The sequence below is a fragment of the Peromyscus maniculatus genome, chromosome 8 (genome assembly GCF_049852395.1).
Source record: "Peromyscus maniculatus bairdii isolate BWxNUB_F1_BW_parent chromosome 8, HU_Pman_BW_mat_3.1, whole genome shotgun sequence".
NCBI classification, from domain to species: domain Eukaryota; kingdom Metazoa; phylum Chordata; class Mammalia; order Rodentia; family Cricetidae; genus Peromyscus; species Peromyscus maniculatus.
The window spans coordinates 106562676-106590612 of record NC_134859.1 but is presented as its reverse complement, the minus strand read 5'-3'; the positions used below and the strand labels follow the sequence as shown (position 1 = coordinate 106590612).

The window sequence follows — 27937 nt, the reverse complement described above, 5'->3', positions numbered from 1 at the left end:
AGGTTTTCATCCAAACCCCAGTTTCAATCCTTACCTGGCTCCTCACCTGGCCCCGCCCCTCACCCCGCCCACCTCCACTCCCTCCACCCATCCATCACTTTATTCGGCTTCCTGTTCCTTTGAGGGGGGCTGCCAGGAGATGAGCACCCTGAGGCCCTCCCTGTACTTTGCCTGGAGCCCCTGACACTGGGGCGGCCCCTCTTGCTGCATGTGTATTTTCAGAAGCTGTGGGGGACGTCATGTGTATAAAATTAGCCTTGTCTTGTTGGCCCCTCTCGGGCTAATTCAGAGTGAAATGTTTTAGCAGTGGTGGGCTGATTCTACAGGAGAACAAGAGCTAATTAAATTCCCCCTGACCATCCAGCAGTAAATTATTTATATCCAGACAGATGCAATCTAATCTGCGGCATCCAGCCTGGCCCAGCATGCCTCCCACTTGGAATTTCAAGGGGAGAGGAATAAAAAGCAATGGAGTCAAGTCCTCAGGGGGAGGTCGTGGGGAGGGAGAGCCAGAAGCCTGGTCGCTCTGTGGACACTGACATGGAAGAAGCTCAGGGTGCAGCCAGCTCGGGCTCCCGCCTTGGGGTTCTGGGAGCCTTGGCCTCAGCGCCATTACTTGAAGACGGTGTGAAAACGAAGAGAATCACCCAACCGCTGGACTGGTCTGTTCAACAGGATCTTGGATGTTTGAGGGGTGGGGTCAATCTCACTAATGATTTTGCTAATGTATGTCACAGAGTCTTAGTGTATTGTCCCACAGTGGCCCTTGGTGGCTGCTGAGTGGCTGCCAGTTTGCATTTGGGAATGCAGTGATTAGCTGGGCCCCACATCTTTTACTCTGTTGAATGCTTAGCTCAGGATTCACGGAACTTGACTCCTCTCTATAGGACCAGGGACAGACTTTGATGGCCTCACCTTCTGCCTCGCATTGCGCAGATGTGGTCAGGAGACGGGGCCTGTTAGGAGTGAGTCTCCTTTTCCTAGGAGGGGCAGGGATGAGCCAGCTGGCTGGGAGGATGCCTGGGCCATGGCTCAGTTGAAATATTTGCTTCTGGGACTCCGTGTGTCACAGGACACTTGTCATGGACACACCCAGCCATCAACTGCGACGGTGACATTATTAAGGTAGACCAGATGAATGCCCAGTGCCCTCCTAGGTGGGGGTCTACTAAGATTGGTCTCTACTCCTGACTTTGGGGACTCTCCCAGTCTGCCTGTCACCTGAATCCATGCTGGTATTCTCTGCTCACCTCTGCCCTCTGGAAGTATCTGATATAGAAAGGGGTTCCATATGTGGGGGCCACGCTGAATGACCAGTTTCTTGTACATCACAGGCCCCTTTTCTCTTCCTAGTATCCCCTATCAGGCTCTAGATCTGCAGCCTCAAGGCTGCTTTGAGGCCTTGGGGCAATGCTGTGACTAAGTCTCACCGAGGCACAAGGAACTGATTTTTGAAATGGCAAAACGGGCTCTTCAAGAATGCATAGTTGTTTTTGGGAGTTTCCAACTTAAGCTCTAACCTTCTAAAGCATTTGGGGACAACTCTCTTGGAATTATGTCACGCTTACAGTAGGTATTATTGGCACTTTTCTTTAGAGGTTTTGGGGGATAGTAGTGTGCCACCTGTCCCTGTCTAGTGGAAAGACCTGTCCAAAGTCAGCTGGACTCCAGAGCTGGACCCATTCATCTCATGATGAATGGTCTTGGAAATTATTTCATCCCATGAGCCTCAGTTCTGCACTAGTGAAGTGGGTTGGTTCCCCTTCCCCACTTCCCAGGGCTATTGAGATGATGAGATAATGGAGCCATTCTTGTCCAGTGCGAAGCCCAAGCCAGTCAACATCTGCAACCCCACTCTTGAGCTGGCAGTGCCACTGTAGATGAAGGGTCATGTGACTTATATCTGCCAAGTGTCCCATCCCTGGTGAGACTGAGTTGCACCAGGCACCTGTCTTAGATGTGGGACTCTGGCAATGAGGCATGAGCTTGCATGCCTCATAGCCACTGGTATGCCGTTCTTTGATGTTTCTGGACATAGCAGGGCAAAATGGGTAGCAGCTGCTCATTAACCACCTGCTGTTCCTTGTAAAGATATTAAGGTAAACACCATCGCCAGAGAACCAGTTCTGGGCAGTTCTTGGACCATGGTCAGGAAGGAGTGGGGTGTCTGCCTGCTCAGGCACTCCACTGAGGAGCTATACTGCCTATCTGTCCATCTATCCATCTGTCTGTCTATCTACCCATCCATCCATCCATCCATCCATCCATGAAATCACCCACCCACCCATCATTTACCTTCCACCACTTACCACTTATCCATCTGTTCACTCACTTACCCACCTATCTGCCCACTTACCCATCAATCCATTCATCTACCCACTCATCTTTCCATCTACCCACTCACTCTTCTTTCTATCCATCCACACACCCACCAGTCTTTCATCCCTCTACTGATCAACAATGTATCTATCTACCTACCTTTTTATTCACCCCCTAGCTACCTATCCATATTTCCAGGTGTCCATCCGTCAATCTGTCCACTCATTTACCTTTTACCACCCACTCACCCATGAATCCATCTATCCTGCATGCAAGCAAGTAGTGTATAATCCATGATAAATATTATTTTAGACTTCAGAGATAGCAACAAGGCAAAACAAAACAAACAACAACAGAAAACCTGATCAAACAAACAAAAACAAAAACCAGGATCCCTCCCCTACCCCAAGGTGCCTTCTTTTAGTAAGAACAACTGAGATGGGCCAGAAGGGAATAGGGTCCATCTGGATGCTGCTGCCCATTCAAGGGCTACATGTCTAGGAGAAGCCAGGCAGTTTCTAGGGATCTGAAGCCGAGAGGCCCCACGGTCTTCTCTGACTGTGCTGGCCAGGTGTCCTGCAGATGATACCCGTTGAGTGGCCACTGTGAGCTTTGCCATTCCTAAAGGAGGCTCAACCTCTAGGCCTGTGTGTCCAGCCCTGTCCTCTGCCACGCTGCGCCAGCTCCCTTGCCGTTCAGCCCCGGTCAGCCCTTTGCCTCACACACTGTGTGTCCTCTCCCAGCAGGCTCATGCCACCTCTGTGGCATTCCACAGGGGATGAGAATGTGGCTAAGAAGCAGCTGACCTAGCCCCTAGGGTTATGTGTGACTATGGCCATTCCAGTAAATTTCCAAATGTGTAAGGCTGATGCTTCCCCTCATCTGGAGCAGCGAACACTCCATCTATGCAGGGAGGCCTCACACTGCACTTAGGAGCTGGAGACGATGTCCTACCTCTGGCAAGGGCAGCCAGGAGCTTCTATGGCCCTAGTGCTTGGCTTTAGGAAGGCTTTCCCATTCTGTCCTCACTGCCCATGCTATTTGTCTTTTGGTATTTTCCCTGCATCTTCCTCCATGTTGACCCCATTTCACTGAAGTCACACATACATGTGGTTTCTCCTACATGGGAGTTGATCAGTCCTTCTCTAAATGCTTCAATGAGTCCAGATGTCCCAGATGCCTTTAAGGCTTCTCAGCATAGACATGGACACCCCAGTGGATGCCTATGAAGGGCTATGCAACACCCACCTCCTTGGGGGTGTTTGCAACACCCATCTCCTTGGGGGTGTTTTTCCTGGCCCCAAACAGCCCACCAAACACCCCATCTAGGCAGAACATACTGTTCCACTTGTGTGGCATCCCAGATCATCCATGCCAGGGAAACATGGATCCTGAATCTGCTTCCTTGGGTCGCCTTAGCTTAGAAAATGTCTGCCTCAGCCTGGCTTCTCTCAGATTTGAGCTCTTGAAAATTTTCTTCAAGCTGAATCTTAATGTACTTGGAGTGTTTCTGTTCCCTTTGGTCATTTTTGTCCCTCTCTTGTCCCAGCGTACAACTGTGGTACCTGCCTGCCAGCTGGTTGGGGTCCTCTCTTAGGCAGATTCTGTCCAAGACCAATTCATCACCTTCTGGATCATTAGCTAGGGTGTTAAAGGAGATTGAGGCCTCTCAGGGAGGAACTGGATGTCCCCTCATGCCTAATACAATGCTCTTGACTGTGACAGCCATCCCTTCAGCCTGTGATAGCACAAAGGCAGCAATCTGGTCTAATTCCACAAAGGAAATCTCTCCAGGGCTTCTCAGACACTTCACCGAGTGCTAATTAGATGACACACTCCAGTGTGGGCTTGTGGTCAGCGGCCCCAACTTGATCCAGACTACCTTTTTTACCTAGGCGGCCAGAGCCCTCAGAGGGTGACTCTTCCCGAGTGTTCCTTCACCCTAGAGGCTGTGGCTGCGGCACGGAGGTTTGTGAGATTCCTGTCTGCTTTGTGTTTGGAGCCATCTTGGTCTCCATCACCACTGCCCCCACCCCCACCCTGGGTGAGGGTGGAGAAGCTCCAGCTTGAAGTCCACCCGGGTTTGAGTACCAGCCCTTATGCTTGCTATCTGGTGTCGGTTTGCCAGGGGGCTGTTAGGGGTGCTGGGGACAGGTGTAAAAGGTCTGTACTATGTCCGTTGTGGCATCTCAAGAGTCTCCACTGAACAGCAGCTGCTGAGAAGGCCCTTCCTGCCTACCTCTTCCCATCTCCACTGTGTGAGTCTGTCCTACAGAGTGGCCTTCAGTTCCTGGGGAGGTGTTCACCTCGTCTCCGAGGACTGATTGATGGCTGTGCTGCCTTCTTTTCAAATATTTTCTTACCTTGTCTTTTGTCAGTAAATATTGTGCCAGTCTTTTCTTTACACCTCCTATTTTGTTGTTAATTACAGAGATGTTGAATTAGCTTGAGTCTTTTAAGTAGCCGCTAACGTCACGGTATCTCTAATTTGAGCTCTGAGTTTCCTCTTGTCTCCCTGTGAGTGGTCCCCGGCACCTACTCCCGATGCTTCTCCTCCCCTGTCTCCCTAACACCGCTCCCGCCCACCCACTCTATTCAGCCCAGGCTGTCCCCTCGGTGCGGGGCAGTGTTCTGGGTCTGTCGTGGCTATTCCTTCCTCTCTCTGCCCAGTAGGGCTGCTGCGGAGCTGCTATGGGAAGTTTTTCTTCTGTATCTTTGAGCAGAGTGGGTACTCAGATGGTGTCAGCTGGTCTTGCTGGCTGCAGATGGAAGGTGTGGGACAAATGGCTGTTACGCCTTTTCTTGGCTTCCTGCCAACTGGTCATCCCGTCCAGTGTTAATGGTGCATAGTTTCTGTTCCTTCCACTTGCGGACATTTCTTCATCTTCTTGATGAAGCCTGTTTTCACTGCTATGATGTTGGATTCTGGTGACAGCACATGAGTTGATGTTCTGGCATGACACCATTACCATGACATCATTACCATGACATCATTACCATGACATCATTACCATCACCACCAGGGCTGTTGTTGTTATTTTCTGTCACCACCTCTACCAAAATCACAGTGTTCTCACCATTGCAACGACCGCCCCATGACTTTCATCATCACTACCACAATCATTATGACCATCATGGTCACCATCACCACCAAAACCATCTCTGTTATAATAACAACCTGCAGTCTCATTGACACCATTATCACTTTAACCATCAAAACCACCTCCACCATCACCACTACTACCATCACCATTATCACCATCAAAAAAAACCTGTATCACTACCAGGATCACCATGACCACCACATCACCACCAGAATCATTTCTGTCATGATCACTACCAGTACCAACATTATCCCCATCACCACAAACATCATCAAAATCACCTGTCCACTGTCATGATTACCACACATCACCATTATTATAATCATCACCACTACTGCCGCCATGACAGCCACCACCATCAACATATCACCAATAGCAGCAGCGTTACCACTATTCCCATGGTTAACGCCACCATCATCGCCCTCAGCGGCAGCATCACCACCCACAGCAATCACCCCACCCCCACCGCCAATGCCATCATCGTCACCACTACTGTCAGCACCAACGCGGCTGCCACTTCCTCTCTCATGGCCACCAGCACTACTGTCCTTCCGTGTCCTTCTGAGTGAGTTCTTGGCTTCTCTGAAGCTTGCTCTGGGACTATATTGTCAACGAGGGGGACATAGTCCGGCTCATAGTTTTTTGGGGATGCCCTTGGCCTGTGCCTGGGTGTAAGTCTTCATCTGCTCCTTCATCAAGCATAAGCCTCCAGGGCCAAGCTCCCTGGGACTTGGTGGGAAGAGTGACTGTGGCCAGAAAACAAGAGGATAAAGACAAATGAGTTGAGCTTAGGGTTTAAAAAGTTAGAAAAAGACACAAAACGAATAGACAGATGGAAGCCATCGCCAAAGTTAATGAGTCACAGAAAGAAGCATGAGGCCTGGACCTAAAAAGCTGGTCTCTGAAAGTCAACAGATGAACTGCTTGCTAACCCAATCAACTGTGTTACTTGCTCTTCTCCTAACTGGACACAAAAGCCTGACAGACGTAATCTAAGTGGGGAGGGTTTATCCTCACTCACAGTTCAGGGGTCCAGTCCATCATGGCGTCCACACCTCATCCACAGTCAGGAAGCAGAGGCAGACAAAAGCTGGTGCTCAGCTCACCTTCTCCTTTTTATTCAGTCAGGATGCAGCCCATGGGATAGCTCCACTCATGTTCAAGTTCAAACATCCAAAGGCATGCACCAGTAATGCTGGGATTAAGTATTAGTCCAATCAAATTGACAGTCTGAGCGAATCGTTAGCAGAGAGGAAGAAAGAGACACAAACTATGCCCTGAAAGGTACCATTGACCAGGACTGACTGGCCTCTGTGGGAGGGAGAACATCTTTAAGCTACTCTTTCACAAAGAGCGAGGCTCAGCAGCCCCTTAGCAGACTCAGAACCCCAGAGACAGTCCTTGTGCTAATCAACTACCCCACTGCACAGGACAAGAGAAAAGTGGCCAAAGCAACTTCATGACATGAGAAGAAAAGTGTTTTCTTTCTTTCTTTTTTTAATTTGAGGATTGTACATCATGTATGTGCATCATGTTAGTACCTGTTAACCACTGAGATCAGAAGAGAGGATCAAGTACCCTGAACTGGAGTTAGGGATGATAGTGAGCCACCATGTGGGTGCTGGAAACTGAACCCAGGTCCTCTGCAAGAGCAGCCAGTGCTCCTAACCCCTGAGCCATCTCTCCAGCCCCGCCTTGCTTTTCTTAATGTGCAAACATTAAAATTAAGTCGGAAACAAGGATGGCTGCTGTCACTACTGTTTCCTATTGGTCCGAAACCTTAGCCAGTGCAGCCAGGAAGAAGTGAGAAGAGAAACTATTGGGAAGAAGGAGGCGAGAGTGTCTGGCACATAATATAACCATGAAGTTGGAAAATCCCAGAGAACTGATGAGAAACTAAAAAAAAAAAAAAAAAAAAAACCAACAAAAGATCTAATTATGTATGTATGTATGTATGTATGTATGTGTGTATGCATCTGTAATCCATCATGTGTATATGGATCTATCATCTATCTGTCTATCTGTCTGTCTATAATATAAATATACATATATTTAGCATGTATGAATATGTCCATCTGTGTATCTAGGCATCTATCATCCGTCTTTATATCTATGTATCTTCTATGACCCATCATGTATATTTGTATGTCTATGTATCTACTATCTATTTATCTATAACATATCATATATGTGTCTATGTATCTACCTGTTATCTGTGTATCTATCTATAACAACAGTAATTAAGTGGAACACCTCGGAATGAATTCGAGGATGCCCGTGTAGACTGGGTACAGACAACCAGCGGCACTCCTGAAGAGCGTTCTATCCATCTGCAGAAGCTTCTGAGGGAGAACAGATTAAAGCCACCCATTCAGTAAATATTTCTTGACTGCTTTCTAAGTCCCAGGACTTGTTCAGGCCCTGGAGCCACAGCAGTGAGAGAAAATAGAGCATCAACAAAACAAACCAGACAGAAAGTCCAACCCACGCAGAGCTGGATCTTGACTGGGAAACCAAACAATTGAGAAAACTATGTCATCAGCGTAGTGGTCATTCTTATGGCAAAATATACATCTGGAGGTGGCTGGTGCTGAGGGTCACAGTGCTAGGTGTCGGGGCGTGAGGCTTTGCCGCCATGTGGTATGCGAGCTGTTAATTTGTTGGTTTGCTTTTCCTGACTTTTGTGTTTCCTAAGTGACCTCCAAGCTGCCCGCATCCCATCACATTCTTGCCCATTTTAGGAGCTCAGTGCATTAGCCTACTCAATCCATCGAGTTTGTGAGGATCTGGAGCCTTCCTTCTGCAGTCACATTCTCAGAGCGTCTCCTCTGCTATCTGCAAAGCCTTGTCTTTTCTGTGATGGGAAATCTGTGGCTCCCAGCCTCTCCTCCCAGACAGGCAGCAGTACACAAGGGCTTCCTAGAAGCTCAAGTGCCTGCATGCTTCTCTAGAGCTGTGGACTTCAACATAAGCATTTAAATAAGACCCGCGGGCTGGGCACTGTGGTGCACACCTGTAACCGTAGCTCTGCAGTTACAGAGACGTGCTGGAGACCTGAGCTTGGGTCCTCATGCTGGCACAGTAGGTACTTAACTGAGTAAGCTGTCTCCCCAGCCCCTGAGGAATGTGCTTCATGAGTGTGCTTTCCCTCAGGCCTCCTGAGGGAGCCTTCTTGGCCTGGACCACCATCCCAGTACCTGGGGCTCCTTTAGAAGGAATGCGGGCAGGCTTTGGGAGCCTCATCACAGGTGTTTGAGTCCTTTGGAGAACAAGAGGGCATTGTAGTCTCTCCTCTCTCTGGACAAGATGCCAGATGTCACAAATGCAAGTTGATCCTTCCACCCTGGGGCTGTGTGGGCGAGGGAGGGAGCTGCAGGTGAACAGGGGGGCCCTTGTGTCCCTAGAGTGACTGGCCTCAGTTTTGAGTAACCCATGTTTCAGAGGCTCCGAGTGTCACCTGCTTGCAGGGAGCCAAAGCCTTGAGTGCTTGGCTTTTCTGTTGTACATGGGGCAAAGGATGGGAACAAGGCAAAGAAACGCCATGTGCCTTCCAGTGGTTCTGAGCAGAGGAAGCAGGACACAGCTGGTCCTAAACTAGGGGCATGCCAGTTGACATGAGTTGAACTATGGGACAATCTCTCAGAGCCACGGGGAACTGAGACAAGAGAGAGAGAGAGAGAGAGAGAGAGAGAGAGAGAGAGAGAGAGAGAGAGAGAGAGAGAGAGATCCACACATTGAGCATATTCTGGGGAGAGGGACAGCAGTGGGGCCTCTGTCTGCTCCGTCCCCTCTGGTTCTCTCCCTGGACTTCCTCTGTTGGCGGCTCATATGCAGTGGACATCAGACAATCAGTGGCTGAGCTGAGGAAGCAGGGCTCTCCTTCCCACCCCAGAGAGTTCTCTGGAAAGCGCTTCACAGTCAACTGGGCTCAGGTGCTTGCTTGTCTTGGTGAGGGAATTCAATCCTGATCCAAGGAGAGAAGAGACAAGAAGGCACATTTGGGGACTTGGCTCCTGGGGTAGGGGTCCCAGCCCAGGTGCTTCCTTGGTCTCTCCCAGGGGCAGCAGAGTTAGAATAGGCAATCAGGCAAAGACAGTGTTGGCCACTCCCTGGTAGGGATGGTACTTCTTAGTCTGTGGCCATGCTTTGTGGTCATTCCCTAATGGCTCTCTGTCCATCCTTGGTTCAGAAGGCCTGTGCTCTACATCTGCTTTCCATCCAGCCCAATCATGGTGCCTGCTTGATTCTGCCTCTCCCTGTGGGACCTGAGAGCAGGAAAGGGAGTGACTAGAAGCTCCAGCAGGTGGGAGGGACCCAGTTACATCCTTCATTTTTGCACCTGGGCATGGTGGAGGCAGTGGACATGCCGCTATTCACCTGTGCTGAGACAAGTCTTGCTCCTTGGAGTTTCCAAGAGCCCATAGTCAGGGGTAGGTGACACCAGTGTCCACACAGGTGCCTCTGCAGCTTGGGACACACCAGTAAGGTGTGTCTATGGATTTGACAGGATGGCTTTTACATACATACATACACACACATCATCATCATCATCATCATCATCATCATCATCATCATCATCATCTTCATTATCATCTGATGTGTCCCAGCTCACCAGTGTGCAGGAACAGGGACAGCCTTTGCTATAGCTGAGAAGGGAGGGCTGTGAGACATGCACTCTATGACCAAAAGCTTCCTTCTAGCTTGGGAACAGCTTCTCTCGGTGTTGGAGGGAAGGCAGCCTGGGGTCAGCTGGCCTCTGACATCCTGCATGGATGCAGTGGTGACAGATGGAGGGAGAGATCCAGGGTGACAACCTCTGCCTTATACTCCCACCTGTGGTACTCACCTCAGTTCTGAGGAATGTGCTGATTCCAAAAGGATTTGCTTTCAATTCATTGTGCATACCAGTAAGGTATGTCCATGGATTTGACAGAATGGCTTTTGCACGCACGAGAGAGAGAGAGAGAGAGAGAGAGAGAGAGAGAGAGAGAGAGAGAGAGAGAGAGAGAGAGAGGACTCACTGGACCTGCTGAGGGTTGTAGTAAGCTGGGGCTCAGGGCATCTGTAGAAGCTGGAGCAGGGGGACTACCACCCTGGCCCAGAGGCTGAGCTGGATGAAGGAGACAGATTAGACATTCCCTGGGAGGAAAAATGAAAGGCTTTCCTCTGGCCTTTGAAAGGTGTTTGGAAAGAAAGGCAGCATGGGTCTGGCTGGGAAGAATCGAGGTGGCAACTGTCTGCCAGTGGGGAGGCCACCAGCAGAGCTTGCCGGGCCTTCCTGAGGCTGAGCATGGCTGGAGGGGCTGGGATCGGACAGAGATGGGTGCAGGCTGATCATTCCAGCAAGTGGCCTTTGGAGATAGAGAGGGTGGGGAGGGGTGGAGAGGGAGAGGAGAACTGGCCTGACAGGGCCTCCTGGAGCTCAGTGCTGACTTCCCATCTCCTGTGAGCCCCAGCACAATGCTCCATTGGACTTCTCTCTCCTTCCTTTTTAACAATAAGAAATATCAAAGATGCTTCCAGCCTGAGAGATGAAGAGGCAGGGCAGCGCGGGTCCTCCTGTGTTCCTGCCCCCTAGGATTCGTTATTGTTTTTCTAGAACAAGAAAGAAAGCAAGCGTTTCACTCCTAGGAGCTTTCCTTCCCCCCTTAATGAGGTGGTGGGTGTAGCATGTTTTTATTTTATGGTATTTTTTATCCCTCACCGCTCTGGGGGAGGTGGCAATGTTTGAGTTTGGGGTGCGGGTGTGTGGGGGAAGGTCCTCTCCTGGAGGAACAGTACGAGCAGATGTTACACCCCCATGTCTAGAAGGTGGGGGTGAGGACAGGCCCGGTTATGTAAGGGGCGGCGGGGGAGGAGCCGACACGGCAGAGTCCGAGGGTGCAGCCTTGGCCCCAGTCCAGCTGAGAGAATCCTGGTCAGGTGCAGCCTGCTGGTGGTGGCTGTGGCCGGTACAGCAACACAGGTGGACTCCGGCTTCTGGGACTGGCTGGGCAGGCACGTGGTAGAGATGGCGGCCAAGATGCTGGGAGACTCACGAGGGAACTGGGGGTACCCTCCGCTTTCTCTTCCCCTTCCCTCCTGCTTGTGAATTGATTGTGCAAACCAGCTCTCCAGCAACCAATTGGGGAGACATTTCCTCGATGCCTCCCTCTGCAGGCACTGTGATCACATGATCACTGAGCCAGCACACGGTGAGGGGGCCGAGGCACCAGCTGTCAGAGCCTCATGGTGCCCGAAGCAAGGCTGCTTCTGGTACTTTTCCATCGCTTGGATCTGGAGGCTTGGTCCGCAAGGTCAGTGAGAGACCTGAGCAGGTGATACAGAAGCAGTGACTGTCCGTCCTGGGGTCCAGGTACCACCACTGTGCTTAGAGCCACTGTGGCTACCCAAGTCACTAAGGCTGTGATGGTCAGGGCCGCCATGGGCCACGTGTCCACCGCACCGTGCGGGAGGGCTGCCAGTGCCCCCACAGGGTGGGGTGCTTGGGTCCCTCTATCTCTTGGTGCCCTCCAGCTCCTTATCATCCACCTGACACCCCCTTCCTCAGGTGGCTTGAGGCACGCCTCATCTGTCCTGCCTGGCTCATTCCACATCCTTCCTTGCCTTGTTCAGCCCACATGGATGGTGCCTCTTCAGGTCGACCAGTCGTTCTGAATACTTCCTGGGCAGTAGCCAAGACCTGGCCCGTGCGTCGACTCCAGCGCCATCTGTGCTAATGAGTTCACGGTCTCTGCCCGGAGTGCGCAGCCCCCACAGCACTCCCTCCTTCCTGCATGGCGTTTGTTTGTCGGCAGGCTTGTCCCCCTTGCTTAGTAAGGAGGGAAGCAGAGCTCACCGGAAGTGCTCGCTTCCACTCTTTGTTGAGTGGTCAGCGGCTGCCTAGCGCCAGCTGGGGGACCCCCACGCACCTGCTGTGTTCTCTGTCACTGGGGAGAATTCTGTCTTCAGAGGGTGACTGCACTGGCCCTTGGGTCTTACTTGCAGCCCCTGGAATGTTCCTGAACCCTCTCAGAGAAAATACTCAACAGAGCATGGAGGATGTGAGCCCAAGATGGCTGCATGGTGGTTTTGGAGAATCTCTAATCTTGAAGGTGAAAAAAAATCTCGGTGGTCAGTATGGCTCCCAGCCAGCCGTTGCATACGGGGCTCCTGGGGCCCATGAGTTGTCTCTAGGCATGTGCATGAAGCAGGGTGGCCTGGAGGAGTCTGTGCCTGCCTAGACCAGGGTGGTGGCCGCTGGCCACAAGGGGGAACTAGCCAGGTCTGAGCAGTTGCCCACCCAGCACAAGAGCACAAGCCCTCAGGAGCAGGTCGCCTGCTAGGTCTCAAATGCATTGCTTCAGTTACGGTCTGAGTAGATCAGGGCGAAGTCTATCATTTTATTTATTTTTACTTAAATTTAAAAATATGTAAATTTTAAAACTTTATTTAGTGTATGTGTTTGCATATGTGCACATGCACGTCACGGTGTACCTGTGGTGCTCAGAGGACGGCTCTCAGGAGTTGCTTCTCTCTCCCTGTTTCCCAGGGCTGAACTCAGGCCGTCAGACGTGATGGACTTTACCTGCTGAGCCATCTTGCTGGCCCTGCTTTGAAAAAGATCTAATTTTTACGTTATAAAAGGTGGCTGCTAAGGGCCAGCTATGGTAGTCCTTGCCTGTAATGGTAGCACAGGGGAAGGAGGCTGAGGCAGGAGGATCAGGGGTTCAGGGGCTCAGTATCATCCTCAGCTGCATGGGAGCTCATGTATCCAGACTGGATACATGAGACTCTGTCTCAAAACAAAACAACTACCCACACCCCTAAAAAACTCCAGACCAAAAATAAATTAAAAAGTAGAAACTATATGTGGCTACTAAAACATTAAATTAAATGTTGCTTTTATAATTTCTCTCGCAGGCAGATTGGTCTAAGCCTGGGTCCCTTCCCTGAAGCTGGGCTCCCCTGAGCCTCAGTTTCTTCATCCAGGAAGTGGGGAAACCACCACAGGTGGCCATTTTGGTGCTTATGGCACAAGTGCCCCGGAAGTGAACCGACAACCTCCAGAGCTGCCTGAGCTGCCTATCTCTGTGTTCATCTCAGTTAGACACAATTGGCATTTTTGGGAAATAAACACAAGTTTTGTTAATATCCATTTAGAGAAAAAGTCGGCCTATTATTTGGTCGACCTTTGTAACATCTGATCTGCCTCTCACAAAGATGTCTTGGAGCACAGCGCGATAAACGGTACATTAAAAACAGGAGTGGAGGGGTTGGAGCGGCGGCTTGGGGATTAGAAGCAGGTGCTGCTCCTGCGGGAGACCTGAGCTCTGTCCCCAGCACCCACACTGGGCAGCTCACAGCTGCTGTACCTGCAGCTTCAGGGGATCCGATGCACAGACCTGTCCCCCCCACCACCCATACACACACTTAAAAATAACAAAAAGAAATCTTGTAAAAGATTTCTGACACTCGAGTTTGAAGGCAGCAGAGAATATGGTTTTGCTTCTACAAAAATAAACACTGAAGCAGCTGTGGTATTGGGGAAACCGAGGAGACTGTGACCCCCCAGTCCACCTGGTCACCCCAAGGAGGAAGACCCACTTCCACCTCCAAGGCTAATGTCATCCAACATTCGGCAGCCCTGAAAAGGAAGCAAAATAGAATGGAGAAGAGCTTCTTGAAGCTTCCTTCTGAGGAGTGACATCCTGAAGGCCAGCATGGCCCCTGTGAGGAGCTTGTGGTTCACACAGATGGCTAGGGGGACCCAGGAGTGTGGTTCGGGCCCGCCCACTGGGGGGCGGGGAGTGTGGGCTCGGGCCCGCCCATCAGGGGGCGGGAGTGTGAGCTCAGGTCTGCCCACCGGGGGCGGGGAGTGTGGGCTGGGACCCGCCCTCTGTGGGTGGGGAATGTGGGTTCGGATCCGCCCTCTGAGGGGGCGGCAAGTGAGGGCTCCGGTCCGCAGGTCCGCCCTCCCGGGTGCAGAGAGCCAATGCCAGGGCCGGCGTCAGAGGGAGCCCACATTACCTCTGCTGCTCCGGGCTTTAGATCACCTGAGCTCTGGGGATAAGCTGCCTCAAGGGACAGGCCTCACTGCCGCCCGCCCGCCCGCGGGCAGTTGGCTCTAATCGCCCGAGGCACTTTGCACTCGGTGCAGGGCCGTGTATCGGGCCTCTTATTTTTATTTTTCCATTTTTGACATTGTCCTTCAGTTCCTCTTCCACGCTCCCCGTTAAGCTGTTAAATCACTCCATTTATTTAGCGTGAGTGTTTCTGAGTATTCATTTTTATCTTGGTGAAAACCAGGCTTGCTCATGGGCACATAATGAAATTGCATAAATATACCCTTAGCTTGGAATCTAATTTATTTTTCCTGTTCATTATGGGGTAGAAGGCCATTATGAAATGTATAACTTTTTTTTTCAGTGCTGGAATTGAAAGGCTGTGGCTTGGGCTCTTTTTATTCTGATGATTTTGTCCTGATTCAATTTAAAGCTGGTTAGGGCTCAAATACTGGAGCATAATTGACAAAGATCAGTGTGGGCTGAAATGCTAACATCAGGTGGCTTCCCAACTCTACAGGCATGTGGGTTAAGCAGTGACTCCAGGGGAGGCTCTTGCGTCTGTGCAGTCCGAAGGGCCTCAGAAGAGGGACCTGGGAGCACCATCTCCAGGCCAGCATAGAGTGTGGATGTTCTGAATTGGAGCCCATGTTGGAATGGGAAGGCAGAGGACACCTAAGGCCTGAAACTCTCAGAAATGCTTAGAAATCTCTCCGGAAACATGTCCCCTAACCTACCAGGACTTAGGGAGGTCAAGTGGCCTCATCTTGGCCGAGGTCACAGGTCCCTGCTGGAGTCCAGCCTCCCTTGTCTTGGCTGGTGTCCACTCACAGCATCTGTAGATGAAGCCCATGGGAGTGACAGCTGGATGGAGCTGCCGGTGAGCAGCACTCTGTGAGCAGGGGAAGAGGACAGGGAAGAGGACAGGGCATCCGACAGCCAGGGAAGGATGTAAGTGGCCAACCTGAGCTAAGAAGTAGGGGACCCCTACCCAGCCCCAAGGGAATAAGCAAGTGCCACATGCCTTAATGCTGAGGTGCCAGTTTTGCGTCTCCTGGGCTTTACTCAATCCACCCTCAGGGCTTGCTGACTGACTGCCTTCCCTCGGCTGGCACAGTCAGGTTCCGCGGTGTCTGAAAGCCCAGAAACTTCAACCAGAACCATACTGGACACAAGTGCCGTGGGAAGGGTGTGCAGTCCAGGTCCACAAGTGTCTGCTTAGACATTCTAGGGTGGATGAGAAGACAGGCAAGCAGATATGTCTGTGTCCTCACCAGGAGAGCACAAGGCACGGTGGACACACTGAGTGTCCATGAGCAAGAGGAGACAGTGGGGACCAAAGCTGTGCAGACAGACAATGTGGTTTCCTTCTCTGGGGGGACTAGATGACCAGGTATGTGTGTGTTGGGGAGCAGGGACAGGGGCACAGACCTGAACTTCAGATGAGCAATGAAGATATAAGATATATATATATATAATATATATATTATATATATATACACACATCTATCTATCTATCTATCTATCTATCTATCTATCTATCTATCTATCTATCTATCTCAGTAGGTGACACAGATTGCCTGGGACACACACCCAAAACAACAGATACCACCTGTGGTGGTTTAAAAGAAAACGATCTCCAAAGGGATTGGCACTATCAGGAGGTGTGGCCTTGTTGGAGTGGGTGTGTCACTGTGGGGTGGGCGTTGAGGTCTCTTTCACTCAAGCTTCCCTCAGTGTGACAGTCAGTCCACTTCCTGTTGCCTCTGATGTAGGACTCTCAGCTCTAGCACCATGTCTGCCTACATGCTGTCATGCCCCCCACAATGACGATAATGGACTGAACCTCTGAAACTGTAAGTGAGCCACCTCAATTAAATGTTTCCTTTGTAAGAGTTGCAATGGTCATGGCGTCTTTTCAGAGCAACAGAAACCCTGACTAAGACAGAAGTTGGTACCAGGGATGGGGACATTGCTGTGATAGGCCAGACCATGTATTTTCTTGGAGGAATTTGGACTTTGGTCCTTTGGGTTAGGAAAGCAGTGAGAAGCTTTAAGCGCTGCTGAATGGGCCACACCGGTAGGGGCATGGGAGACAGTGGTGCTGAGAGTGATGTGAACCGTGGGGAGTTCATTCAAAAGGTTTTGGAGGAGAAAAATTTTAGTATGTTGCCTAGAGATTGTTCTTGTGATGTTTTGGTGAAGAAAGTGACTGCCTTTTGCCCTTGTCTGAAGAGTCTGCCTGAGGCTAAAGTGAAGAGTTTTGGATTAATTCTGTTGGAAGAGGAAATCTCACAACAGCCTAGCGTAGACTCTGTTATGTAGATATTAGTGGTAACTCTGATGAAGGTTTATAATGAAAAGGACCAAATTAAGAAGGGTAAATTACAAAAAATAAATTTTGAGGAGAAAAGGAGCACCAGGAAGTGGAATGGAGCTAAGTTCTGTGTTCAAGGAGAGAAACAGATAAGAAATGGAATAAAGGGAGTGGTGACCTCAGAGCAAGATCCCACCCAGCTAAGTTTCCAACTTGTGGAAAGGAATTAAAGAAAAGCTTATGATGGGGTGTTGTGGTGCACACCTTTAATCCCAGCACTGGGAAGTAGAGGCAAGAGGATCTCTGAGTTTGAGGACAGCCTGGTCTAAAGATCAAGCTACAGGACAGCCAAGTTCAGACAGAAAGCTGGTGAAGATGTAATTGAACAAGGGGGCCATGTTCCAGCCCCAGTAAGCAGCAGAACTTGGCAGCCTTGCCCATGTGGTTCTGGTTTTAGAGTTAAAGATAGCATAATTGGGCTATGGAATTTGTCCCCAATACTAAGGAAAGATGCTGAGGCCAGGCATGTGTTGGGATGTCCCTGAACGGAGGCCCAGAGAGGCCATTGTGTGAAGCTATGAAGATGAAGCCTGGATTACCTTGGAGACCCCAAAATGTTAGAGATGCCAGAGCCGAGGTACCTGCTGAGGAGAGCTGCTAACAGGGAGTGGAACCAGCCCAAGAGAAAGAAGTGTGCTGCAGTCAACAAAGCTGAACAGAGCTGGAGATCTGAAGAGTGCTTTGACACGGAGAGGCAGAGTTTGGAGTCGGCCCAGCTGGGGTTTGGTCTTGCTTTGGTCCAGTATTTCCTCACTATGCTCCCTTCCCTACGTTTTGGAATGGTAATGTATATGCTGTGCCATGTTGGAAGTATGTGATCTGCTTTTTGATTTTGATTTTTACATGGGGATTACAGTTAAGAGATTGTCATGCATCTCAGAGGAGACTTTGGACTTTGAAACAAGTTTGAGACTGGGATAGACTATGGGGACTTTTGAAGTTGGACTGAATGCAGTTTTGCATTATGATATGGCTATAAGCCTTTGGGGACCAGGGAATGGAATGTGGTGGTTTGAAAGAAAATGGCCCCAAAGGGAGTGGCACAAACGGGAGGTGTGGCCTTGTTGGAGGAAGTGTGTCACTGTGGTGGTGAGCTTTGAGGTCTCCTTTGCTCAAGCTTCCCTCAGTGTGACTGTCAGTTGACTTCCTGTTGCCTACAAGATGTAGGACTCTCAGCTGTTCCTCCAACACTGCATCTGCCTGCACGCTGTCATGCACCCTGCAATGATGACAGCGGACTGAACCTCTGAAACTGTCAGCCGCCACCCCAATTAAATGTTTTCTTTCTAAGAGTTGCTGTGGCCATGGTGTCTCTTCACAGGAATAAAAACCCTAACTAAGGCACCACCTTTGTTATTTTTCTAAGGTTCAAGTGTAATGGTATCAGTGTCTCTATATACTGAAACAGCTGCATCTCCCTGGTAACAATGGAGAGGGAGAGAGAGAGAGACAGAGAGAGAGAGAGACAGAGAGAGAGAGAGAGAGAGAGAGAGAGAGAGAGAGAGAGAGAGAGAGAGAGAGAGAAGGAATTTTGTAATTAGTTCCTTAGGTGTGCGCGCGCACACGCGTGCAGGTGCTCAAGGAGACCAGAAGTGGGTATCAGATCCCCAGGAACTGTAGAGTTACAGGTGGTTGTGAGTTGCCTGATGCTGGGAACAAATTCAGGTCCTCTGCAAGGGTACCCACTGACCACTGGGCCATCCGTTCAGTCCCTCCACCCTCCACCCCTGGAGCCAGGGTCTTTCACTAGAGACCATGGAGCTTGCCAAGCCAGTTAGCCTGAACTGAACTCAGGGACTCATGTTTACACAGCAAACTCTTTACTGACGGAGGTGATAACTCCTTAACCATTGCAAAGTTCAACCACAGGAATTAGTCATTACACGTTCATCTGCTTAACTCTTATGACAGGACTGTTGGCCATTAAATCAAGACTTTCTCTTCCTTTCTCCTCAAATCTAACTTTCCAAAAGTGGGGCCTCTATCTTGGCGCTGATGAGAAGTGACCTCTTCTACAACCAACACATATATAGTGTTGTGCAACGTGTGTTGGGCATTTTTAGCTTTCTTAGAGAAAATCCCCAAAGTAGAGTTGACGGGGCAAGAGATCTGCATTTCTTAAGTTTTAATTTAAAACAACACCTGGATTATTTTATAAAAAGTCAAGAATATTTATAGAAGTCTCTGCACTGTGGGGGATCCTCTATCTATAGCTATCCTGACATCAGTTATGATACTTTTGTAGGATCTTTCTCAGGCAAATTGTAGAAACCATCTCACCCTGTAACTTACATATCCCCAGCTCTAGGAATGCTCAGCACTGTCTGCATTTTTTTGGCCACTTGCATTTCTGTTGAACTGGTTATTCACATAATCTATTCCTATGGAGTCTTATTGATTTCAGGGTGCTCTTTATATATGGAGACTAGTCATGCTTTGACACAGGGAAGGAGTTGCTTCTAGACCAGTGTGACCAAGGCCATCAGATAGTCTTGGGCCATAGATCTGAGCTCATAGGAGTGGCTTGGGGACCTTGTGAGAATCACAGTTACAGAGACCCTACAGGCATACCTTTCCTGCCCATCTTAAAGTTTCTGGACCTGAAGAAACAGTGTGTGACCCAGGAACACGTGTTTTGTGGCTGTGCTGATGTTCCTCTGGGAATAGACTCCAGCTTGCCCACCTTTATTGCCCCAAGGTCACAGTGCCTATGGACAAGGAACCAGGCCCTGTGAGGGTTGTGGTCCCCGGCTGTCCTATCTTGACTGGGTTATCCCTATTTCCCGTAATGCACTCTGCAGTCCCATGAGGTTCAGGGACTTTGATGTGGGAGGAGCCAGGGACAGAGAGGAAGTTGCAGAAGAGGAAGTGGACATATACTACCCGGGAAAGGGCAGAAATAGGTGAGCAGAGTCTAGAGTTTAGTTCTGTCCCACAATCCACTACTGGCCAGCATTGCTCAGAAGAGGGGGAAAAGGAGGACTCCATCCTTCCTGGGCATTCCAGGAAGGACCTGCTGTCGTGGGCCGCCTTTTGTCTGTGTGTGTCTCTGTCCTGACCTCCCCATGGGGGCCTTTTTAGATGTAGTCAGGTTAAATTGAGGTTATACTGAATAAGGGTAGACCTGAATCCAGATGAGTCTCAGAGGAGACATCAGACATTCAGGAAAGGGGCTAGGGGGTGGCATAGGAGATAGTGTGAAGGGACTGGGGGGCCAAAGGCAGCAGCCTCCTGTGGCGTCCTCCAGAGCTTTGTGGGTGTGTGTGGGATCAGTTCCTAGAAACATGACCTCCTCTCCTAGGTCTTAGCCATGATGGACTATGGCCAAGCAGACAATAGAATCTTTCAGTTGCAGGTGGGGGTGGTGTGGTGTGGTGATATTACAATAAGGGAGTGTCAGCTTAGGTGAAACTTCCTGGCTCCTGGCTGAGAGCATCCCTGGGTGGGGCTGTGGGTCTTCTGACTTCCTCTGCACCCACCCTGGGTAGGGCCAGGAGTAGAGACTGGGTCTTGCTGACTGAGAGACATTCTCAATCCATGGGCCTTGGAGCCAGCTGGACTGCTGTCATATGGCTTTTGTTTGCTGTGGCAGCTATGGGGTTTGCTTTCAATTGGCTGAGGCAGAAAGCATCATGGCAGGTCCAGGAACATCACTCTGGATGTCATAGATGCCCATGGCAGTCCCCTAAAACCAGGAGACGTAGAGTCCTCCCTGTACCCTGAGGGCTCAGGCCTGTTCCGCAGGCCCTGCCTCAGGAGCACTGGTTAGACTGACTTCTGGGTGAGCAGATTGTTCCCACTCTCAGCTACTTCCACTGCAGGCTGTTTTTCCCTAAGGGGCCGTCCCCAAAGCAGGACATACAGTCAGGTAAGCCAGAAGGTGGCAGGCTCCCAGCAGCAGGGACCTTACTCAGCATGTGGCCTTCTCGGGGACACTGTCATCAGTCCCAGTGGGTCCCGATGGCTGCCCGTCCTTGGCTCTGTCCAGGGCCCCTCTCCTGGGCTTCCCGCCAGCCTCTGGTGTACTGTAACCCCTGTCTGTTCTCAGCATTTAGGATTTGGGGCGTGTGCAGCAGACCCCGCCTGAGCACTTGCTCCACATTTGAGGGGTGCATCTTGCTCTCAGCAGAGTTGATATGAATTTGTGGGACCCCTCTGTGCCTGTCACTCATGGCCTCTCACTGGGAACTAGCCTGATGCTCAGACTCCCACAATCTTAAATTCTCAGAAATACCTTGGGTAACATCATTCCTGAGGTGGGAGTCAACGCCTCAGGGTGACCAGGTGTATCCCTTTAGGAAGATATGTTCTCAAGTCAGATAACGTTTTTGGTTTTTGTGACATTGCCGAGTTTGGGCCCAAGAGAGAGAAGGTTTTTTTTTTTTTTTTTTTCCTTCCTTCCCCCAAAGGCCACTTTCATATTTAGTGAGTAGAGACAATTTCCTGTGTTGTAAAATTGCCCTGAACTGTCCTCTGCTGTCTTTGGGCTAATTCAGCCATTACAAGAGGACATTGTAGAAGAGCAGTTAGTGATTTGATAATGACATAAAATTAAATGGAGAAAAGTTACAGAATGGGTTGTACAGTATGCTCCCACTTGGCACCAAAAATACATATCCTATGCCTAGGGAAGTCTGGGAGCATGTATATGCGCAAAATGTTAGCACAAGTTATTTCGGGTTAGTGGGATTATGAGATATTTTTATTTTCTTCTTTTTGCATATGTGTAGTTTCTAAATCTTCTGCAGTGAATATGTATAACTATTATAATAAGGGTAAAATTAGCACCCTAAAGGCTGCTTGCACTCCCTGACCAGAGATGGTCCAGGCCACCCCTCTTGGGGTACAAAGCTCCCTCCTCTTTGGCTCCTGGGCTCCGGGAGGCGGCCCACCTAGATGTATTCATTCTTCTCCTTGGGTCTGGGTGCCGGAGCTGGGCAGGACAGATGCCAGTTTGGGTGAGTGTTGAAGGTGCAGGATAATTTTCTGAAGATGGCCCTGTCTGATAAAAGAGAAGAGAGTCTCCGGAGCACAGGGGCCTCCCTCGAAGGTGAGGACTTTGTGAGATGCTCATGGATGCCATCTCCGTCCTGGATTACAGTGCCTCTCTACTGTCCAACTATCAGCCAATGGTGCTGATGCAGCTTGCCTGGGATATGGTGTAGTACATCGTGGCTGGGCCTGGCTGGGTGTGTTTGGGGTTGTGTGTTGCCTGGGGAGGGTTTTTGAGGGCTGGAGCAGCTGTCCCAGGTAGAGGAGACAGGTGTAGCTTCCATCTCTGGCTATGGAAGATGGGCAATTTGTCCTATAAAGGAACCCCAGGACAGAGGTCGCATGGCAGAGGAGCAGGTGTGGCCCCTCCAAACCCCAGCTGCCCACCAGCAAGTGCTTAGCAATCTCCTGAACCCCACTTCCATCTATGGAACACAGGACTGTGGCTACTTCTCATGGAGAAGGAAGGCAGGTGCCCAACATGCTTTGTCTACCTTCTGTGTGAGGACTGGTGTCCATTTGCCTCCCTCATCTAACCCAGCAAAGGCCTCTGCAGGACCTTGTTGTGTTGGTGTACACCCAACACCAGACAGCTCAAGGCCATTTCAGTAGGAGCCGACCCTTCCTCAGAATGCTCTCAGCTCATGATGTGTTATGTGTGTGCAGGTACATGCATTGCATGTGTGTGTAGGGGCCAGAGGTTAGCCTTAGGTATTGTTCCTTATGTCATGATCCAACACATACACATCTACACACACACACCTGCATACATGCACATACACACACACACACACACACACACACACACACACACACACACACGCACGCAAGCACACAAACACACACATGCACTCACGCACACAGACGCACGCACATGCACGCATGCACACAGACACACACATGCACTCACGCACACAGACGCATGCACATGCATGCATGCACACAGAGGCATACTTTTTATTTCTGACTGGCCTGGGACTCACTGATGCAGTTAGGCTGGCTGGCCTGTGAGCCAGCCCCAGGCGTCTTCCTGTCTCCACCTGTCCAGCGCTGGCATTGCAAGAGTGCACCAACATTATTTTTTTCTTTGACATGAGTTCAGGGGTTAGGACTCAGGATCTCATGTGTGTCACAAACATTTTACCCACTGAATTGTCTTCCGAGCCACCACATTTTGAAAAGTCACAGCCTTTGTGTCACGGTTCTGTGCTGGTGACTGCCCCACACTTCCTTACCAACATTATTAAAAGAGACCACAAGCAAGGGAGCATCACTGACATGTCTCCACGGCGAGCTCTATAGCGGCACCAGCTCCTCCTACCCAGAAAGCCTGGGCCCCCATCACTGGCCTGTGTCACCCTCCTCTCCCCCACCCTCCCAGCTGTGGTCCCAGCCCTCTCCTCTCCATCCCTGTAGCCACCAGCTCCCATGCAGACCCCCATCCTGGCTCCCCTTCCTGTAGACATCTTCCTCTTGTCTGCACCAATGCACTGAATACATCTTTGCACAGCGTCGATCTTGTTCCAGGCCACCCCAGGCTCCGCACAGTCCCACTTACAAATGTGGCTCTTCTGGCAGCCACCTTGACTCTGTTAGCAGGGCCCTGCTCAGGACAGACACAGCTTGCAGGTACAGGTGCTCTCTGGAGAACTGGGTTTGGTTCCTGCCTCTGCCTCCTCCCGTACAATTACAGGCTGGGACCTGTCCCAGGCTGCCTTGTCTATTCCCCTTGTTGTGGGTACCACGCAGGTCTGTGAGAGGGACCAGGGGAGCTTTGGAGCATCCTGCCTCAAAGCAATTAAACACAGGGCTCCAGGAAGCCCCAGACCCTGCCTGAGTTATTTGTATTGAAGGCTTCCTGGGAATCTGAGCCCAACACTGCAGAGCAGGGCCGAGTCATCAGATATCCAAGGACCCGAGGGAGAGGGGGTTTGCTCCTTGTACAGAGAGCTGGTACCTCTCTGTGTGCTAACTTGGAGGTGAGTCCCGAGGACAGGATTGAATTTGCAGAAGCTGTGTGGACATAGATTTTGAGGAATACATCAGGCTGGAGGGGGGGCAGAGCTGATCTCTTTGCTAGCTTCCCGGAAGCTTATGCTCTGGGAAGATGGAGTAGATTTGTGCCAAGAGGGCCTTTATTTTTAGGCAAATGTGAGAAGGGAAGGGGTCCTTGTGGGAAGTGTTCTAGACTGGTGCTGGTCCCTAGCTTCAGAGACTCCATTGCCTTGTTACTTTGGGAAAAGGCGTTGTCTCCTGTGACTGCCTCAGTAGGTTACGGGGTGATGGTGCAATGGTGCACAGATTCTGTCTCTCTGTGAGCTCATACGGATGCTGCAGCACCAGCCATCATACGTTCTAAATTTACAGGGTGCCTGTCCTGAACGGATGGCTTCAGAGTGCGCTGCCGGGGATTCTGAGCATGGCAGCCGAGCCTCCTTGGGCCCCACTTGCTTCCTAAGCTGCCTGCCTCCTCAGACCCAGAGATAGCCAGCAGGAGCTCGCAGGGGAGGGGCCCCTTGCTGGAGGCCTCCAGTACAGAGACATGGAAATACCAGTCACCTCTCTAGAGTTTCTTCCAAGAAGAGGGTACTGGCTTTTTCCTGGGGATCCAGCAATAGTCTCAAAGGTTCTGGTGGCAAGTCTTGAACCCATGGAACCCCAGGACCAAGGACATGGCCCAGGGACCTTAGGCCAGGAGGTAGAAGAATCCCTTCAATCCCACTGTACCTTATTATGTTAGTGCCCAGCAGGGCTGGACAAAACCAACCACTGTGTTGGGTGGATGAGTACCTTTGTGCTTTTATTCCCAGATAGTGGACGGGAGTGAGAGAGGGCACGGGGCATGGTGTCTGGAGAGTGGCCGTTTGAGTAGTCACCTTTCTCCCTAAGGACACACAGAGAACCGTGGCTCATATCAGTTCTCTGGGCCAGGCAGGACGGTTGACCTTCTAGACCTGAATTCAAGGCTGGAGTTCAGGGATGCTGGGGCAGGACACAGGAGGCCCAGGCTCACAGGCCGTGTATGTCTGCTGAGCCGAGCACGTCTGTCTCCTAATCCTGCATCTCCTGTCCTGCCACCTGGGCTTGCTGCATATGACGGTGGCACTGGTGAGTGTCTGCAGCATCCTTCCTTCCTTCCTTCCTTCCTTCCTTCCTTCCTCCCTCCCTCCCTCCCTCCCTCCCTTCCTTCCTTCCTTCCTTTTTTGTTTTTTTGTTTGAGAGTGGCTGCAGCATGGACAGGCAGGCCACAGTGCCTGAAAGAAAGGCTGCCAGGCCTTTTGCAGGATGCCTGCCCACCCTGCCCTGGGACATGGCCACTGCCAGAAAGCTAGTCTGGCTTCCAAAGTCCAGAGCGAGGTTGCCTGTGGAGCTGAAGTGTGTGCTTGTGGGAGGGGCTTCAAGTGGAGTTTGCCCTGGCTGCCAGCCACCCACCTCTGTGTTAGAGCCTTCAGGGCCCCTCTGGGTGACAGGCTGTATGTGGAGCTCCTCTGTTCCTCAGCTTCCTTTCTTCTCATGTGACATGTCCTTAGCATTATGATTATGATGATGATTATTATTATTATTATTTTTACATCCTGACTGCAATTCCCCCCTCCTCCTAGTCCCTGCCCCCATCCCCCGCCACCCCCATCCACTTCTCCATTTCTCTTCAGAAGAGGCCCGGCCTCCCATGGAAATCAACCAAGCATGGTCTATCAAGTCGCAGTAAGACTAGGCCCCTCCCCTAGTATGTCTCATTTTTATGCCTCAGACACCAGCATCCCCTCCTTGGGGCTCCCTTCACTGCCTTGTAGAAAGTCCTTATCCTTCCTAGACTTGTGCCCTCTACCTGGCTCTGGACCAGGTGCCCGCCTCGACCTCACCGAAGCCCTTCTCCTCTCCCATGCCCCCCCCCCTCATTTCAGGACCGCCCACCCCTCCTTCAGCTGTTCCTCCTCTGTCTGACCCACTCTTGTCTCTAGCACCTCTGTCTTATGAGCCATGCAGCTGGCCCCACAGACATTTGTTAAGGGTGGGACTGAAAGTGGGAATTCTCCTGCCTCTGTGGTGTGATTCTTTCTGGGAATGCAGACCTTGCTCTGGACTCTCCAGTCCACCTGGGTTCAGCTGATGGCTGTGGGGACAGGGATGGGAGATGAACACACCTGCCCGGCACTGCAGCTTCTTGTCACCTCCTGCCCTCCTCCTGCCTTTTAAAAAGGTTTTAAAACAAACATAGATGCCTTGGGACATTGAATGGACAGTACAGGGCTCCTGCTGCCTTTGTGGGTGAAGTGAGCCTTAAAATTATTTTGTTTTGATTTTATGTGTGTTGATACTTTGCTTACATGTGTGTCTAAGCCCCATACATGTACAGTGCCTGGAGGCCAGAAGGGGGCGTCAGATCCTTGGGACTGGGGTTGCAGTTCACTGTGGGCAGCCATATGGGTGCTGGGAATTAAACCCTGGTCCTTTGGAAGAGCAGCCAGTGCTCTTAACAGATGATCCCTCTCCTCAGCCTCTGAAATGATCTTTTGAGCATCAAAGTGTCCTTAAGGCACCGAGGGATCCTGGGAGGGGCAGCAGGATGGGAGCCCGATGCCTCTGTTTGTTTGCTGGCCTGGTGCCTGGGCATAGCTGCTTAGCCACCCAGAAGCCACAGCTTCTGAGGCGCTGCTGAGCCTGGGATGGGGAGGGACTGCCACTCAGCCTTTTGTGGAGGGGCGGGCCAGTGGGGAGGGTGCTGGCAGATCTTTCCTCCCTCTTCCCAGCTTCCAGAGGGCTCCAACAATCCTCAGCTCATCACTGCATATCCCCAGCCTCTGCCTCTGTAGCCTCGCCTTCAGTCCCAAGCAAGACTCGGTGTCCTTTCCTTGTAAGGACACCATCTGTGTTGGGTTAAGGATCCCCTCCCACCCCCATCTAATACAACCATATCTTAATTCCAACTCCAAAGACCCCATTGCCAAATAAGGTCACATTCAGAGAGACTAGGGGTTAGGACTTCAATCTAAGCCTTTTAGGGGACACACTTCTACCCACAGCAAGAACTTCCTAGGCAGAAGCAGGGAGGGACTAAGGAGAGGAGATGTCCGGGCCTGGCGTGCCTGTCTGCTGGGACCCTGGCCACCTCCCTCCGTCGGGGAAGCCCCCCTGCTCGGCTGCTTCAATGCAGTCGGCAGACTCAGCAAGGCGGCAACAGGCGCATTCTTCTATTATTGTGGCTGCCAGCGCTCCAGGACCAACTGGGTTTACAAAAATAAAGTCGTATCATCTGCTGCATGTACTGCATCCCCTAAAACAGGTTATTAAGGGGAAGCGGGAACTCTCAGAAGCAGATGGAGGAGCCTTTGATCTGCATAAGGTGCCGTTTCCATGGCTCAGAAGGCTCCTCAGAGGGAATGAGGTATAGAAAGACATACACCTGAGCCCGTGGTTGGGTAGCAGAGAGCCACCCTTGGCTGCTAAGTTAGAAATCAGAGAGCAGGCTGGAGCGGACGGGTTCCAGGGAGTGGACTGCAGGAGGGTGTCGAGCTCGGCCCTCCGCACGCGGAGGTGCCTGGCACAGCTGCAGAAGCCTGCCCCGTCCTATTCTCTTTCTGTGTAGGGTTTGGAGAGTCAGGACCTCCTGTGGGAGCTGGCAGCAAGGGTGTTTCCCAAAGACCTGGCTTCCCTGTCTTACAGCAGGATGATTGACAGAAGGAAAGAAGGCAGGGTGAGCTCTCTGCACCCCGAGGTGCTTCTGGGTGACGCGGGGAGAAGCTAAGTCTTGTGCTGTGTGGGCAGATGACACATGGAGGTGTGGAAGACGTGTGGTCCAGTGGGAGAGCTAGAGCTTAGAGATCTGGGGATGGCTGCTGGTCCAGTTTTCATCTCTTCTGCTTCCTCTGCCTGTGGCTCTCAGACAGCATGGCGTCAGTGCTGACAGAAGGGAGGGACTGATCTGGGTCAGAGACTATTTTGTGCCAAACCTTCTCCTCGGCATGACTCTACCCCATGTAGGTTGTCATGGTAAGGCAGAAGGTAAATTCTGGTCTACACAGCGGCCACTGCACAGGACAAGCCAGGTGTGGGTAGTTGGCTGTGAACACGATCGAGTCAGGTGTTCAGTCCACATCTGG

The 27937-nt window shown here is 51.0% G+C and overlaps 1 protein-coding gene across 11 annotated transcripts in view; it reads left to right on the top strand.

Moving 5' to 3' along the window:
- The window catches only part of Rbfox3 (RNA binding fox-1 homolog 3), a 426573-nt gene that overhangs the window by 37542 nt on the left and 361094 nt on the right, over nt 1–27937 (top strand). Inside the window, exon 2 of one of the 11 annotated variants that reach the window (XM_076543858.1) lies at nt 16243–16323. The exons of 9 other annotated variants lie outside the window; for them this stretch is intronic. The gene's annotated coding sequence lies outside the window, so the exon portion shown is untranslated. Of the gene's footprint in view, nt 1–16242; nt 16324–27089; nt 27223–27937 lie in introns of those variants that run through there. One more of the 11 variants, XM_076543859.1, reaches the window with a different exon arrangement.